The sequence below is a fragment of the Mustela lutreola genome, chromosome 17 (genome assembly GCF_030435805.1).
Source record: "Mustela lutreola isolate mMusLut2 chromosome 17, mMusLut2.pri, whole genome shotgun sequence".
In the NCBI taxonomy this organism is placed as follows: Eukaryota; Metazoa; Chordata; class Mammalia; order Carnivora; family Mustelidae; genus Mustela; species Mustela lutreola.
The window spans coordinates 12419462-12435888 of record NC_081306.1 but is presented as its reverse complement, the minus strand read 5'-3'; the positions used below and the strand labels follow the sequence as shown (position 1 = coordinate 12435888).

The following is a 16427-nucleotide window of genomic DNA, read 5'->3' as shown; positions in this document are numbered from 1 at the left end:
GTATCATGTTGCAGGGTAAAAAGAGGTCACTCCTCTTTTTTTCTTCACTACTTTTTAAAAAAGTCACTACTTGAAAAATATATATAATTTGTACCAAAGCAAAACAAATAATAGGAATTGCAGAGATACTGAGACTTCCAGTTGCCAGGTATGGGGATACATTGTTAAATGGGCCAAAATCCATGCCTTTTTAGATTAAAAGGAGTAACTTATTGTGTACATATCTTTGAGCTTTATAATTAAGCTATTTCATTATTTTAAAGATGCATATCTAAAATGGAATGCTATCTTAAAATTGGCATGTCATGTGATAATCGGCAACTTTTCTTAGCAGTACATGAAATAATTGTGTGTCCGAGAATTGACAGTGTCTTACATTCAGTGAAAAAGGGGATATGTAGGAATTTCCGCACACTGATTAATGTTTAACACGAAAACATTTATCCAAAGTGTGACCTGCGAAATAAAGGTACACGACATTTCTAGGTACTTCCACCTAGGCTAGAATTCTTGACTTGAAAGATTCCTATAAGAAAACGTAGCCCCGCCACCCCCTCCACCAACATGTAAAGCCAATGAAACATCAGTGTTTGTATATAAGAACAGTTTTTTAGAAAGAAACTGGTGTTTTTTCATGGAGAGCAGGTGGTATGGCTAAAGTTCATCAGACAGTATAACCCAACAGATATAAGAATATGGGTTTTTTGGGGGGGTTGGTTTTTTTTTCATTCGAAATGCTCATAAGTCCACTCATAATTGAAAGTTTTCTCATATGGGACATCCTTAAATTGAACTTCAACAATTTGTAGCTGTTTCTGTTGTCTTAATAAGAAATATTTTTGAGGCCTCCTACCTGGCTCAGTCCATAGAATGTGTGACTCTTGACCTTGGGGTCGTGAGTTTGAGCCCCACATTGAGTGTAGAGATTAGTTAAAATCTTTAAAAAATACACACACACACACACACACACACACACACACACAAAATTTATTTATTACATGTTCAGTACAGCCTTTTTTTTTTTTTTTTTAAGATTTATTTGAGAGAGAAGGGAGCGCATGCACAATGCAGGGGAGGGGCCGAGGAAGAGGGAGAGAGAGAATCTCAAGCTGACCCCATGCCAAAAGGGAAACCAGCAGGGGGTTTGATCGCAGCACCCTGAGATCATGACCGGAGCCGAAATCCGGAGTCGGAGCCTTCGCTGACTGAGCCACCCAGTGCCCCAAGTACAGCTTTCATTTTGGAGGTTAAGTGGTATCTCTTAGCCAGAAAACCTGTGCAAGGACTTTTTCCATCTGATATTGAGGGCACTTTCTGCAGGAAAGTCAGCCACGTGAAGACGGTTTGCATACCTTCTCCCGCCAGGTGGACTTCAACTTTTCTTCTCCAAGTGTGGCTCCCCAAGCTAGCGGCTACATCAGCAGCCTCCTGAGGGTTGTTTGAAATGCAGACTCCGGGGCCCAGCCCAGACCCACTGAACTAGGATCTCCATTCTCACAGAGCCCTGTTGCAGGTGACGTGCAGGAACGTGTGGGAAGCCCTGGACTGGTTCAGTTGCTCTCAGATTTGAGTGTGCATTGCAGGGATTGCTCCCTCCAACCAGAGTTTCTGGGCAGTAAGTCTGGGCTGGGGCCTGAGAATTAGCGTTTTCATCAGGTTCTCAGGTGATGCTGTTGCTTCTGGCCTAGGGGCCCCTTCCTGTTCTCTCTTGTAATTCCTTGCCCCTTTAAATAACTCTTTTTATAGATTATTACAGTCATAGGCTTAAGATTGGTTGAAGAAAAAGATTCCATAGTCTTTTATCATGTTGAGTGATGGCCCCGCTACAGACTCATCTGTGAGTCCGCTTCCTGATTCTTTCTGTCCCTCCCCACTGCTCACATATGTGTGCGCTCTCTCTCAAATAAATAAATAAATCTGTAAAAAAATAAATTGTTTGTCAATATCTAATTTCAGAGAAAATTCTCTTTTAATGCTCATTGGATTTTGACTCTGGCTTACGAGTAGTTCTATTTCTGTGAGTTACACTTACAACACTCTAAAGTTGTTTTTGTGTAGGTAAAATATTCATGTTGAAAAATTAAAACAGCTTATTTTGAAGAGTCTAATTTCCAACACTGTTTAGTCTAACCTGTCCCCTTTCCTCATAAATATCCTCTTTTATTTGTTTCTTTTTTTTTTTTTTTATTTAAGATTTTATTTATTTATTTGATAGAGCATGAGAGGGAACACAAGCCCAGGGAGAAGGAAAGGGAGAAGCAGGCTGAGCAGGGAGCTGAGTACGGAGTCAGTCCCAGGGCTCTGGGATCATGACCTGAGCCAAAGGCAGATGCTTGACCTACTGAGCCACCCAGGCACCCTGTTTGTTTCCTTATAGATATTCCTTTGTGTAGACACAAGCTGATACCTATAGAGTATATATACTTCCTTCTTTGTGTAAAAATATAGCACACGATATAAATTATTCTGTCCCTTGCTTTTTGGTTAGTTAATATTCCTTTGGGATATTTCCATATTAGTTTATAGGAAACACTAGTTAACAGCTTCAGAATATTCCGCTGTATGCCCATGCCCTAGTTTATTGAACTAACCCCCATTGATGCACATTTGAATTTTTTCCAATCTCTTAACAATCACAGACAGTGTCCTGGTAGATACACCTGTACAGATCTCATTTCATAAATATGAGGTGTATCTGTGGGATATCTTTTCACAAGTGGGATCGCTGGGTCATTGAGCAATGCATTTATAATTTTGTTAAATTCTGCCTTTCTTCAGGGTTATGTCATTTGGAACTCCTGCAAGTAATGCATCAGGGTACCTGTTTCTCTTCTGGAAAACAGTGTTTTCCAACCTTTAGATTTGTATTATTCTGATAGTGAAAAATGGTAACAGTGTAGTTTTAATATGCATTAGTTTGATATGAAGGAGGCTGAGCATCTTTTCATACGCTTATAGGTGATCCGTGTTTCTATGAACTCTCTGTCTATACCCTTTGTAATTTTTCACTTGGATTGCATTTCTCTTATCAATTGCTAGGAATGTATAAATTGGAGCAATTAATCCTTTAGGATGTGAGTTGCAATTTCCCTCAGTTTGCTATTTGTTTTTAAATTTACTTTCATGTATTTTGGTACAGAGAAAGCTTAAAAGATTTTTCTTTAGATTTTAGATAGTTAATTTATGTGTCTGGATTTTGAGTCACAGAAAGGCCTCCAAGAATTTGAAATTTGTTCAAGTTCTCCTTCAGTACTTTTGTGGTTTCATTTTTACATTTAAATCTTTGGTATATTTGAGATTTATTCTGGTGTTCAAGGATAGCATATAGATTGCACTTTTCTGTGTAGCTGCCAGTTATCGTTACCGTTTGTTTCAGAATGCAATACGCCTTGATTGTTTTCGGAACTTCCAGGTATATTGGGGCATATCTCTGGACTTCCTATTCTATTCCATTAGTCTTTCTAGTCGTACGCCAGTACGCTGTATTGGTTTTACAAAATACTTTACTTTCCCCCGCTGCCCTTCATTTTCCTGGCAACTTTTCCTTGTTTATTTTTTCATGTGAACTTATAATCATTTTGTCTAGTTCCAGAAAAGAGACACTTAAAAAATTGAGATCATGTTAAAATTATAAACTAATTTTACAGATCGTTGATGTCTTTCTGATATTTTCCTATCCAAGAACATTGTGTATTTTTTTCATTGGTTTGATTCTACTCTTGAGTCCTTTTGGAACATTTCAAAGTTTGTCTTACATAGATTTTGCCAATTTTTTGTTAAATTTTTTGTACATAGTTTATCTTTTTTGTTGCTTTTGTGAGGTCTTCTCTTTGTCGTCCCTAAGTGGTTTTGGTTGTGTGCATGAAGGCTGTTTTTCTGGGTAAGCACAGAAATTGACAGACCCTGAAGTTATAAGTAGTTTTCAACCGACTTTAAATTCTGCCAAATCCCTTATGCATTTTTGCCTAAGAGAAAGAAAGCTTTGGGAGTCAGACCTGCAGTTTAAGTCTGGGTCTGCGTTTATTAGCTCTGTGGTCTTCAGAGATCCCGTTTGACTTCTCTGCGCCTCATTTCCCTCCCCTGTGAAAGGAACAGTTCTGTCCATATCAGAACATTGGAGGAATTAAAGAAGAACATGTGAAACTCATCACTTAGTGCTGCTTCTGCCACCAGCGCCCATGCAGGTTGAGGCTCCTGGGCTTTTTTTTTTTTTTTTCCTTTTTCTACTCTTCCCCCCATCACCTTTGAAAGAGGAAAGAAGAAACCATGGAGAAAACAGTAAGGTATTAGATTGAAGTTAAAAGTAAGCTGGGATTCCATTTGAGCAAGGTAATCAATGTGCTTGAGATCAGGGAGCAGACTCGGGGGGGCATTTGAGGCCCCTCCTGCTTCCTGGCTTAGCTACTCATTGCTCAGTCAGATGCACCCTGACAACAAGGCTGCTTAGCATTCCCTTAAGGCCCTGTGTTTCCTGTAATGCCGTGCCTTCCACCAGAATGTTCTGCTGCCTCATTCCACAGGTTCGGATGCATACTGCCCCGCACCGTGGAGGAGCAGTATCTGTCTCCTTGTGCAGCTTGTGTGCCCTGTAGCGTGGGTCTTGATAGACTGGAAACTGAGGAGAGAAACCGTATCTGTCCGCCCATCAGAAATGCCCGGGACGGGAACCTGGGTGGCTCAGTTAGGCATCTGCCTTTGGCTCAGGTCATGATCTCAGGGTCCTTCCCCTCATTGGGCTCCTTGCTCAGCGGGGACCCTGCTTCTCCCTCTCCCTCTGCTGCGCCCCTGCTGTGCTCTCTCGCTCACTCTCTCCTTCTCAAATAAATAAATAAAATCTTTTTTAAAAAGTGTCCAGCGAAAGACCTGGCAAAAGATAGCTACTCGGGTATTTGTTAAATAACTGAACGAATAATTTACTTTGATCTTTAGCCATATATTATATATCTGGGTAACTCTTAGCCAGTCTACTGTAAACCCCTAGAGGACAAGGATTATGTCATTTCTCAGTAATAACAATAATAACAATGATGGTGGTGGTGAGAGGCAAACAGACTTCTTAACGTAAAAAGCATATATTAATAAGAATAAAAACTAACATTCATTTTTGTTGAATGGGGCACCTACAGGTTCTTGAACAATTTAGGAAACGTTATTTGATTACGCCTGGAACTTCCCCGTTTCCTTCCCAGCCATCCCGTTTTTAGTAGCTTCTGTTTTGTTCTTTCCAGTTTATCTTGAACTTCACGCTCTCCAGGAGGCTATCTCTGACCATCCCCGCCAGGCATATAGTAGGTATTCAGTAAAAAGTAATTTTTATTTTTTCCCCCCTCAGGTTCACAGTAAAGGTGCTAAGAAAGAGAATGTAAGACAGGAAGATAATTAAATATTTTTACTGAGGTAAGTTTTTTATGATTTTATTTATTTATTTATTTATTTATTTAGAGAGCCCTCTCCCCACCTCTCACTGCTGTGAAAATTCTTCTCCACAACCTGCCTTCTTAAGATGTAAGAGGGAGATTGCTCTAGGAGTATATTATGTTCACGGAACTTGGGGTTCTTAAGGTGGATGCCAGGAACATGGGTTTTTTTTGAACAAGGTTATTTGGCTTTACTTTTTTGAATCTAATCTTTAAATTCCCATGACTTCATTGTCTTAAAGTTTGGTATTGAGAAGGGGATCCCAGCAGGTGGAAAGCCATGAGCTTCTTGGTGGTTATATATACTTACAACATTTGGTGAAAATGTTGTTTTTAAAAACAGGGAACTGAAAGGATTTGAAGGCCTTTTTGGTGAGATGACAACACTTCTTTCCTTAAATAAGATACGTTGTATTTTCTTACTGTCACAGAAAGGTCTTGCATCAGTATAAAACAACATGATGACACCAGTAAGCGCCTAACTCCTCTCACCCAGAAATGACTGCCATTTATATTTTGGTGAACATACTTTGAGAAATGTATCTATGGATATAGAAGTATTCATATACAAATCATTAAATAGTTGGTTTACACTACATATGATAGTCTTTTAATGCAACAGTGTATTTTGTATATCTCTACATGTGCATTGTAAAAGGACTGTGTAACTACATATGATGATTTTACTGACTCTTGTATATTTCATGGTTTGGAGGCACCATGGTTTATTTAATCATTCCTTTGATGACCATGTGGATTATTTCTAGTGGATAATGGCGTGTTGATTAAACCTGGACTCAAACCATTGTATACTTGTTCGTTTATTTTCCTAGAAGTATGACTGAAGAGTCAAAGATGGTGTACATTTTAAATGTGGATACATATGTTTAAATTGCACTCTGTAAAGACTACCAGTTTCTCACCACCACCTCCCCCAAAATTGATGAGAGTCCTGTGTTCCATACCCCTGCCCCATGAAGTTTTGTTAATCTTTAATCTTTGCCCATCCAATCAGAGAAAAAAAAAATGGTATCTTTGAGATAACAAGGCTTTTGACTGAAATAAGCCTTTTATGTTTTCAAAGACCCCTTTCATTTGGTATTCTTACTTACATGAAGAATTTTCTGATTGAGAACATAACGTGTGATTCTCATGTATAAGTGAGACACTCTCTTGGACTTCAATATGATGAAAATGTTGAAATATGTTGAGTCCTTTGTTTTTAGTTCTGTTGCCCAGATTACCTCATTATAAATACTTTTAAATTATTGGCAACGATCTAATTGTTTTGGATACCAAAGGTTTTCCTCTGTGGGGAGCAGTACTCTTGTTTTTTATTCATTTATGGTGGAGCTTGAAGATATTTTAAAAAATTAACTTGTTAACATCTTTCGAGCATGGATCCCAACTGCCAAATAGCATAGAGAATGGAATTCACAAATTTGGATGACAGTGAAATACTTTTTTTTTTTTTTAAGATTTTATTTATTTATTTGACAGACAGAGATCACAAGTAGGCAGAGAGACAGGCAGAGAGAGAGAGGAGGATGCAGGCTTCCCGCTAAGCAGAGAGCCTGATGTGGGTCTCGATCCCAGGACCCTGGGATCAGGACCTGAGCCAAAGGCAGAGGCTTTAACCCACTGAGCCTCCCAGGCGCCCCGACAGTAAAATTCTTACTGAATTTGTCAGTTACGTGAATATGTATTTAAATGTAAACCTGTGATTACTGATGTTGAGTACCATCTGTCCCCAGAGTGTTCTACCAGTTTCTGATATGAATGTGGACTCTAATTTTATGTTTGTTTTAGATTTTATTTCAATCAAATCAGAGTTACTTAAGGTCTCCCACGAAACAGACACCAACTGTGTCATTGTCCTGGTGTTTGTTCTTTGACTCAATAAAAAGCCAACTAAACTTTATCATTTTATCCTATGTATAAAATGCATCTTCTTAGAATACAGAGTGTGTTTCGTGTGGGTGCTGTTCTTTTCATTTCAAGTGAACATTAACAGTGTGTTGAGGGTGGGACCAAGTACGTTTTATCAATCCGTCCAGCAACTAGCATCACACCTGGCATGTACATGGCAGACTTTCAAGTTGTTTTGGAAGGAATTAGTGATTGGTATATATTGGTATTGCTAAGTTAGAACTAAGAGGTAAGTGAGACGTGCCTTAAATTTTAATTAAGAAATTTAATTTGTTAGAGAAGAAAACTAGTATCCATGACTCTTAAATGCACCTAAATCTAGACATACATAATTGGAGTGACACTTGCTACGGTAATATTTTATTTGGATTATTGATTTAGACTATATCTCACTTATTTTCAGACTCGCATGTACTACAGTGATTTAAATCTGCTTTGCTTTTTATTGTTGCTATTAAGGGCAAAGTAAGTATCTCGGTAAGATACTACATCTTAATTCAGGAGTCCTAGGATATTTGGTATTAGAGACCTGGGACTGTTTTTCAGTTCTGTTATTTGAAGACAAGAATAAAGTACATACCCCAAATTTTAAATTATAATGGAGTGAAATTGAGTTATATTTTAATTGTGTGGTTCAGCATTTATTAAAAATAGAAGTAGAGAAATAGATTGCCAGCCTTTGAGAAGAATGTATAAATCTTTGTCCAGTATCCTGCCTTTTAAGCTTTTCTGACTCCTAAACCAGTTTTTCACAGCCAATATAAACAGAGCGCATGGAACAAGCGCTTGATAGATTTAAGCAATGTTGTAGGCTTTTGTTTCATACGTTTCGTTTCCACTGGAATATGGGATTCTAAAGAATGCATGAGCTAGTTTTAATTAGTGTTTTAGCAGCCGTTATTTGCATAAAATTTTTTTAAAATTGATTAAATAATCCCCTAGCAATTTTCATTTGTACTTTAATTTCCATAGCAACGCCTTACTAAATAAATAGTCCAAAGTTAAATCTAGGCAGACCTAAAAGGAAATTATTGAGTCTTCATTAGTGGGCTCTAAATTAACGAGATTCCTGGACTTTTCCCTTGGATATTCTGTGGGTAATGGTATAACCTTGTATTTGTTTTCTAGAATAACCAAAGTTCTGGGTTCTTGAAACACTTTTCTGTGGTAATATAGGAATTTGCTTATATGGTAGCTTTCATTTCACTGATGAGTTAATTTCTTTAATCGCATGCTTTGAAACCCTAATTCTAAAAATACTCTTGAAAAGTAAGGAATTACTAGTAGTAGTTAAACCAAAGTCTTAATTAAAATTAAGACTTTATCCTTTATTTCTCCTCTTAACTGCAGCATTTGTAAAAATTGTTGTAAGAATTGTTATTTAAACAGATTTTAAGACATTCTTATGTATGGGTTGGATTTTGTGCATTTGTAATGATTTCTTCCTATTTTAGGCATAAAGCTTAAAGTTTAGACTGGCAGTATAAAGTGGTTATTTGATTGGGAAGTTGGAAAGAGGAGAAGCTCTGTCTTCATATCCAGAATGTGTGGTGGTAGAATATGCAGATGAAATGGTTTCATGATTAGGGTGAGAGTATGGAACTGCAGGGGAATGGAAAGACATTTTTAAGTGCGTGTAGAGAGCCGAGATGCCCAGGAAGCACCCCAGGCTGACTTCTGCAGTGTGCATACCTGAGTTGGTCTCTCACAAAGGCATTATTATTACCTCTGTGAGGTGAAGAGGGGTGGAGAGCAGTAGCCTTGGGGCTCAAGTTCCAAAGTGAGCATAGGGCGTAAAGAAACGCCCTAGGGAAACCTCCAGTCTCTGACTGCTGCATCCTCCCAGAGAAATTTCCTTGCTTGCTGACCCTGGAAGCTTTGCTCCAGAAATTTGTCTGGAGCTGGGCAGAGGGAGAAATCTGTTGTCTGTTACTGCAGTGTCCAGATGCCCTCTTTAAATAGACTTCCAGGGTGCCTGGGTGGCTCAGTGGGTTAAGCCGCTGCCTTCGGCTCAGGTCATGATCTCAGGTTCCTGGGATCGAGTCCCGCATCGGGCTCTCTGCTCGGCAGGGAGCCTGCTTCCCTCTCTCTCTCTCTCTCTCTGCCTGCCTCTCTCTCCATCTACTTGTGATCTCTGTCTGTCAAATAAATAAATAAAATCTTTAAAAAAAAAAAACAAATAGACTTCCAGCATGGGAGTATGGCTACTCACATCATACAGTGTGATCATAAATATGGGGGTTCCATGCTACCTTGGCCTTCGTGCCCGTTTGGTTTGTTCAGAGAGGAGACCCGGGTCATGGTGAGGGTTGTGTTTGTGTATGTTAAACCTAGTAAGTTTTGTTTTAAATAGATTTCAGTCTATTCTAATGTGACAAAGTTTTTCAGTATGAATGTTCTAGCAGCTGTCACTCAAACATTAATTGCTGTCACTGGGAAAGGATATCCTCCTACATCTTTTCTGGAGTGCTTGAAACCATCCCACTTCCTTTTTCTTTTACCTTAAGAACTGATTACTGACACTTGGGAATTATAATCAGATTGCATCAATCTTTACAGAAAGGTTACCAATTACTGCACTGAAAAATAGGCATTTCTCTCTGATAGTAAGTGTTTCTCTTGGTGTGTCTCAGTTCAGTACTTTTAAATACCTTTTAGGTGAATGAATGCTTTGTGTCATGCCCTGATTTAATACATTTAAAACAGACTTTATTGATGGCTTTCTTACTTTCAGTTCTATGGGAGGAGGTAATTTATTTAATATGAAATCTTCATAGGACCTTTTGGTTGTTTAGATGTCCTCGGGGTAGAAAAAGGAGGGCTGATGTCAATTACTTACACTCTGATATCAGCTCTAAAATGGGCATTTGTTGTGCAGAGTTGAGAGCGGTGGCGATTTGCATCTTGAGCAGTTGGCATTCCCTCATTTTGTCCTTATAACATTCGGAGGATAGACGTAATCACCCAGTTTTAGAGCATCATAAAATGCCTTAGGAAAGTTGTCCTTGGGCGCTCAGCTAGTGTGTTAAGAACCAAACCTAAGGGGCGCCTAAGTGGCTCAGTGGGTTAAAGCCTCTGCCTTCGGCTTGGGTCATGGTCCCAGGGTCCTGGGATAGAGCTCCACATTGGGTTCTCTGCTCCGCGGGGAGCCTACTTCCTCCTCTCTGTCTGCCTGCCTCTCTGCCTACTTGTGATCCCTGTCAAATAAATAAATAGAATCTTTAGGGAAAAAAAAAAAAAAAGAAGAACCAAACCCAAGCAAGGACTCGAATTCCTATCTGGCTCCAAAGTCTGTACTCTCTTCTTACGAACACCAACAGAGAAGGGGGTCTCAGAGTTGGTTGCATGTTTCATCATTGTAGATACTTAAATGTCCCACAGAGTGCAGTCCAAGCCACTTTATGACTACCGTCAGCGTCCTTCTCACCACCCTCTTATTTCTAATGTTCTTCAGCATCCACTGATGAAGTGAGAAGCCTGCCAGGGTGTCTGGCTCGTGGTGTTCAATACAACATAGGCTTGTTTAATTTAGCAATGCTCGGAGATGAAAGGTTCATGATGGCCAAGTACAAACAGACCTTCTGTGGGATGTTAATTTTGTTACAGGAGGGAATGCTTGTTTTTCATTTTTTCATGAGTTAAAAAGGACTTTGACTTGTTTAAATCTGTGTAATCAAAAGGAAGCGAGCAGTGCTGCTAAACACTTTTTTTTTTTTTTTGGGGGGTTCAGTCTTTGGTTAATTCCATTTCATACCTGCCAGCGAATTGCAAATCGTGTGTTCTTTTGTTCTTTGCTCTTTTTCCTTTGGATTGGATTTTATGGTTAGTCGCTGTGGGGATTTAGTGGTAGGAAAATAAATCATCTCCTCCTCTGAACAGATTGTGTGTCTTTTACAACAGGTTATCCTGCAGCAGGCAGAGCAATTCGGTAAGGCCCCTGCACAGAGGTGTCACTGTAGGAATTTGTGCCCCGCACTTTTTTTTTTAAATAATAGCTCTACTGAGATATAATTCACGTACTGTAAATTTCAGCTCATATGTGTAAAGCGCACAGTTTAATGGACTCTAGTATCTTCAGAGCTGTGCACCAAACCTCCCTACCTAATTCCAGAACTCTCTGATCCCCGCAGAAAGAGTGCCCATCCCCATTAGCAGTCTCTCTTCATTCTTCTCTCCCTCCAGCCCCTGGCAACCACTAAGCCGCTTTCTGTGTCTGTGAATTTGCTTGGTTGGGATGTGCCACACGAATGGAGTCCTACAGCATGTGGCCTTCCGTGTCTGGCTTCTTCCACTTTGCATGTTTTTGAGGCTCATCTGTACTCTAGCATGCCTCAGAATTTCATTCCTTTCTGTGGCTAGGTAATATTCTAGTGGCTGCATTTGCCGTATTTTGTATAGTCATCCGTTGATGGACATCTGGGTGTTTTCCTTGTTTTGGCTGTTGTGAATAAATCCGCTGTGACCATCCAGGTACAGGTTTTCGGGCAGACTTGTCTTGGATGTGGACCTGGGAGTAGAGTTGCTGGGTCTTATGGTAACTCTGTGTTTAGCTTTTTCCAAAGTGGCTGTCCCATTTTACGTTCTCATCAGCAATATTGAAGGATTCCAGTTTCTGCCCACTCTGCCCAGTGCTTTCTGGTTTCTGTTGTGGTGGTGGTGGTTTTCATAGGAGCTGTCCCAGTGAGTGGGAAGTGGTATTTTCCTGTGGTTCTGACTTGCATTGCCCTAATGACTCATGATGCTGAACATCTTTTCATGTGCTTGTTGGCCATTCGTGTATCTTTCTTGAGAGAAATACCTATTCAAATTCTTTTTCCATTTGAAAAATTAGATGGTCTTTTACATATTCTGGACACACACATCACACACCCATATCCTTATTAAAATACAAATGGTCCAGCTTTCCTCCCATCTTGTAGGTCGTCTTTTCACTTTCTTGTTGTTCTTTGAGGCCAAAGATTTTAAATTTTGATTAAATCCAATTTATTTTTCTTTTGTTGCTTGTGTGGTCTTCTCTCTGAAGTTTTTTTTTATTAAATTAAAAAATCATAGCTTATTTCTAGGCATCTCCCATGTAAGAAATTGGTGCAAAATGGTCAGCTGATTAACTATGCAGTGGGTTAGAGGCATTAAACATCTTTTGTGTTTTCAGGTATTCTCATTAATTCAGCATGCAGAAGAAGTTTCTTAGCCTAAGACACAAATCCCCCCCCCCCCTCGCGCTTTTAATTAGAAAGCTGTCATTCAGCATTCTGCCTAGGTCAGAATGCATACATCATTCTTTGAACGTTTATAAGTGTTTCACATGCACTGAGCACTTCACGGGACCCAGGGAGCCAGAGAGTGTGGAACCGGACTCGGTCTGCAAGGCACAAGAGCACTGGTGCTACGTGAGGAGTGTCCGCAGAGGGCAGCGGAGAGATGTGGAAAGGAGGAGGGAGGAGGACTCTCGATCTGGGTGACAGCACCTCATGGAGGAGGAGACACTTGTGCTTTGTCCGCAGAGACCATTAGGAGATCAGGAATTCTCTCTTCCGGCTCCTTGCTGCTGTATATGTCGTGTGCCCAACACCGGGTATAGTCTAGCAGTCACAGTTAGGATTATTTGTAGCATGAAGTACAGATGGAGATATGATCGCTTGATGCCGAGAAGTGAGCCTAAACAGAACCACGTGTCTTGAATTTCTTCAGGTTTCCAAGGCTTTCAGAAAGGAAACTGTCCTAATTAGTTCAGCATGATGGATGTGTGTATGTGTCGTTGTCTGTCTGTCTGTCTGTCTGAGCTGGAACCCATGTAATTCCATGTGATCAGGACATAAAATATGGGGCAGGGAGTAGCAGTTGCTTGGCTGGAGAGGAAGAGTGATTATAGAGAGTTGGGTGTGTCCTGTTGAGGAATATAGATTTTGTCCATATCGAGGAGAGCCATTGAATCGTCCGGCATGGGGAGGGTGGTATGGTCACTCTGGAGACTGTATTGGGGGTGCCGGAGGCACGGGACAGGATGGGGACTGAAGACCCATTACACTTTTCAGTGCATCCAGGTGGGAGTTGACAAAGACCTGAATGAGAGCATTTGTAGCAGAATTTGGGTAAGTCATGGGCTGGAAAGGTTTAGGAGCTGTTAGGAGTCCTGGCTACAGGTAACAGAAACCCTGCTGAAACATTAAGTCACAAGGGGGATTAAGTGGGAGGTTCCTGGAGAAGGTCCAAAAGGAACGAAATGGTGCAGAAACCAGGAAAAACCCAGGGGCCTGAAGGGAGAGGCACTCATTATAACACAGACTCTTGATCCTATGTCTGCTGCCTCCCAATTTCTCCACAGGACAGGGGCTGTCTTCATACTCTTCAACCAAGGAAGAAAGAGTTTCTCCCTCTAGCTTTAGTTTTCAAAAATCCCAGGGGCTCTCTTGGTCTTGAGTTTCATGTCTTTCTTGGACAGGGTCTCTGCTGGAATTTTCTACTGCCGCCACTTTGGCAGTTTTCCAGAAGTAGGGAAGGGTCATTCTGGGTAGAGCCAACCATGCCCATCTACTCTGGGAATATAGGCAGGACGCAGAGCTTGAGGAGATCTGAGGAGGAACGGCAGGTCAGGAATGCCTCCCAAGTTTGTGGCTTTGGTAACCTGTGACGGCCACTTTTCCGCCCAAGAATAAGGGCTCGGAGGGCAAGCAGACCAGAGAGCAGTGAGCAAACGGAGCTCATTTTTAGACTGGCTTAGACTGGCACATAGGGCTTATCACAAGTTGTGTGTTACGTATTTTTATGATTATTTCATTGGTTTGGCTTTCTTCACCATTAGAAGCCCCGGAAGACAGGACTGTCTTCTTTGCTGTGAATCTCCAGAGCCTCCCATAATGTACTTGGCATGTAGTAGGTATTGAGTAAATACCTACACAAATTATTAAATTCAGAGGAACATGTCCAGCAGGCAGCTGGATGGACAGTTTGGGTCTCAGATGAGGACTGGAAATAGAGATTTGGGGGTATCAGTGTAGGGCTAGATGGTTGACAAGCCTTGAGAGTTACCCTTATTGGCTAAGTATTTTTATGAAAGTTCAGATACTATATAGACCTGTAATTTTCATGTCCCTGTGATAAAATTATGCTCTTTTCCCCTTTGCCCTGTTTGGTATTTAAGGTCAGTGATTTCTGCTGATAATCCTACCAATGATTTTTTTTAAAAATTCTATGCCAGGTTAGAATTAGGGTTTGTGATAGATTGGGAAATAAAGGTGATAAAGACAGAGATTCTATTTCCTTTTAAGAGTAACTGACTCAGGATGAAACCTTGGATAGGATTTCAGATCACTCTTGTAAACTCTCAGAAAAGATGTTTATAAAACACTTGGAACAATACAGATTGTACTAAGAAAATGTGCTTTGATCAACTCAGGAGATACAAAGCAGGGAGCTTAATAACTCAAGTCCTATTTGTGAATGGAAAGGACTGGAAGTTCACCTTAAAAGTAAGAAGTCAGTTCACATCAAGACTTTAAATTTTACATTGTGGATAGCAGATGTTAACTTAGTTTCATCTTTTGTACAAAAAGAAAATGAATTGCAGATTTCAGGTCTTGGCCTCTTGAAATCGGACTCCCGATTCCTATCTCTTAATAACCATTGGAACACTAGTTTAAAAATGGAATTTGACTTTGGTTTTTTACCCTTTAATTTTGAGGTGAGTGTGCTTCCAGCTCTGTCTTCCTTCTATATTCAGGAAAACCACACCACTGGTAGTTTGAATATGCCATAATTTTTATTATTTAAATATTAGAAACACACAGTCATGTTTATATAAAGTAGTAATACTATATTCACACTGGGGAGATGGTTTGTTTCATTTTAAGGCGTAACTACAATTGCCTTACTTTTTAGGCTGAACACGCTCCTCTTAACCACTCTGCCATATATCAAGATACTCTATTAGTTTTTCTGTTGCCTAGATTCTTTTCTCCACTCTCACCCCCTGTAGTAGAGACAGGAACATTTTTACTTCTTTAATTTTTCACCGAAGAACTTTCCCTAAATTTGTCTGACTACGAATGTAGGCCAGTGTCTTCTAGCAAGTTGTAGTTTGCTAGAGCATGTCTAAGAACCCAAATTGAGTAGGTTATAACATCTCCGTTTTTAAAAATTACTGAAATATATGTATCTTAAAAATACACCTCAGATACATTTCTTTTGATTTATAGATTGGCGCTTATTCTTTCAGATAGAGTTTCAACAAATACCTAAAATGCTAATAAGACTTTGTATATCCTGAATTTTACCGAATTTGCTCAAAGAGTGGAAAAGTATACATTTGGGATTTTAACGACAATGTGATCAGTTATGCAGTATTAACTTCCTGCATAAGTTAAGTTACTAACTGCACTGACGATTATTAAGTACATGGAACAATCTCTGTCTTGAGAACCTAGGCCCTTGCCAGTTGTATCCCTTTTGAAATCAGTTTATGGGGCCGAAATAAAAGAATATTGATTTCTGGGGGTACCCCTCGTCAGCTCCTAGAAAAAACAGTTAAACTGCATGCGATACAGTATAGTGTATTCTATATTCTGAGATAATTTTATTCTTTAAGAGGTAGTTAGCTTCATTATTTACTAGTTAATTCTTCAGAGGTAGCATCATTCAAAATAGAAAAGTTCACAGCGTGGGGGTCCAGCAGGGAAGAGGCAGCTCCTACAGACAGTGGGAAACACGCGGTGCCAAAGGTAGAGGCCTGCGTCCCCCTTGCACTTGATCTCTGGACTGGGCAGGGTCCTTCCTCCGTTGCCTCACCTAAAATGACATGATCATTTTCCCAGACATGGGATTTCCACTCATTTAATTTTGGATTTTCTGATGACTGATGTGTATAATTCAAATAGCAGCATTAAATAATTGGGGGGGGGGGTCGTCTATCTATCTATCCCTACCTAGATTTAGTCTAATTAGGGGAAGAATTTGTCTGAGTTATGGAAAGTATGTAACAATTGAAATGCACTTCTGAGTAAGTGTGTGTAGAGTTTAGGCTAATATGTTGCCTGGCGGCTACAAAGAATCTGGCAAGTGATTGTAAGTAATTTACATGTATTC

The 16427-nt window shown here is 39.9% G+C and overlaps 1 protein-coding gene across 6 annotated transcripts in view; it reads left to right on the top strand.

Moving 5' to 3' along the window:
- Nucleotides 1-16427, top strand: part of MRTFB (myocardin related transcription factor B) — a 261518-nt gene that overhangs the window by 76587 nt on the left and 168504 nt on the right. For all 6 annotated transcript variants that reach the window (XM_059154986.1, XM_059154981.1, XM_059154985.1 and 3 more), the window contains exon 2: nucleotides 5333-5397. The gene's annotated coding sequence lies outside the window, so the exon portion shown is untranslated. The remainder of the gene's footprint in view (nucleotides 1-5332; nucleotides 5398-16427) is intronic.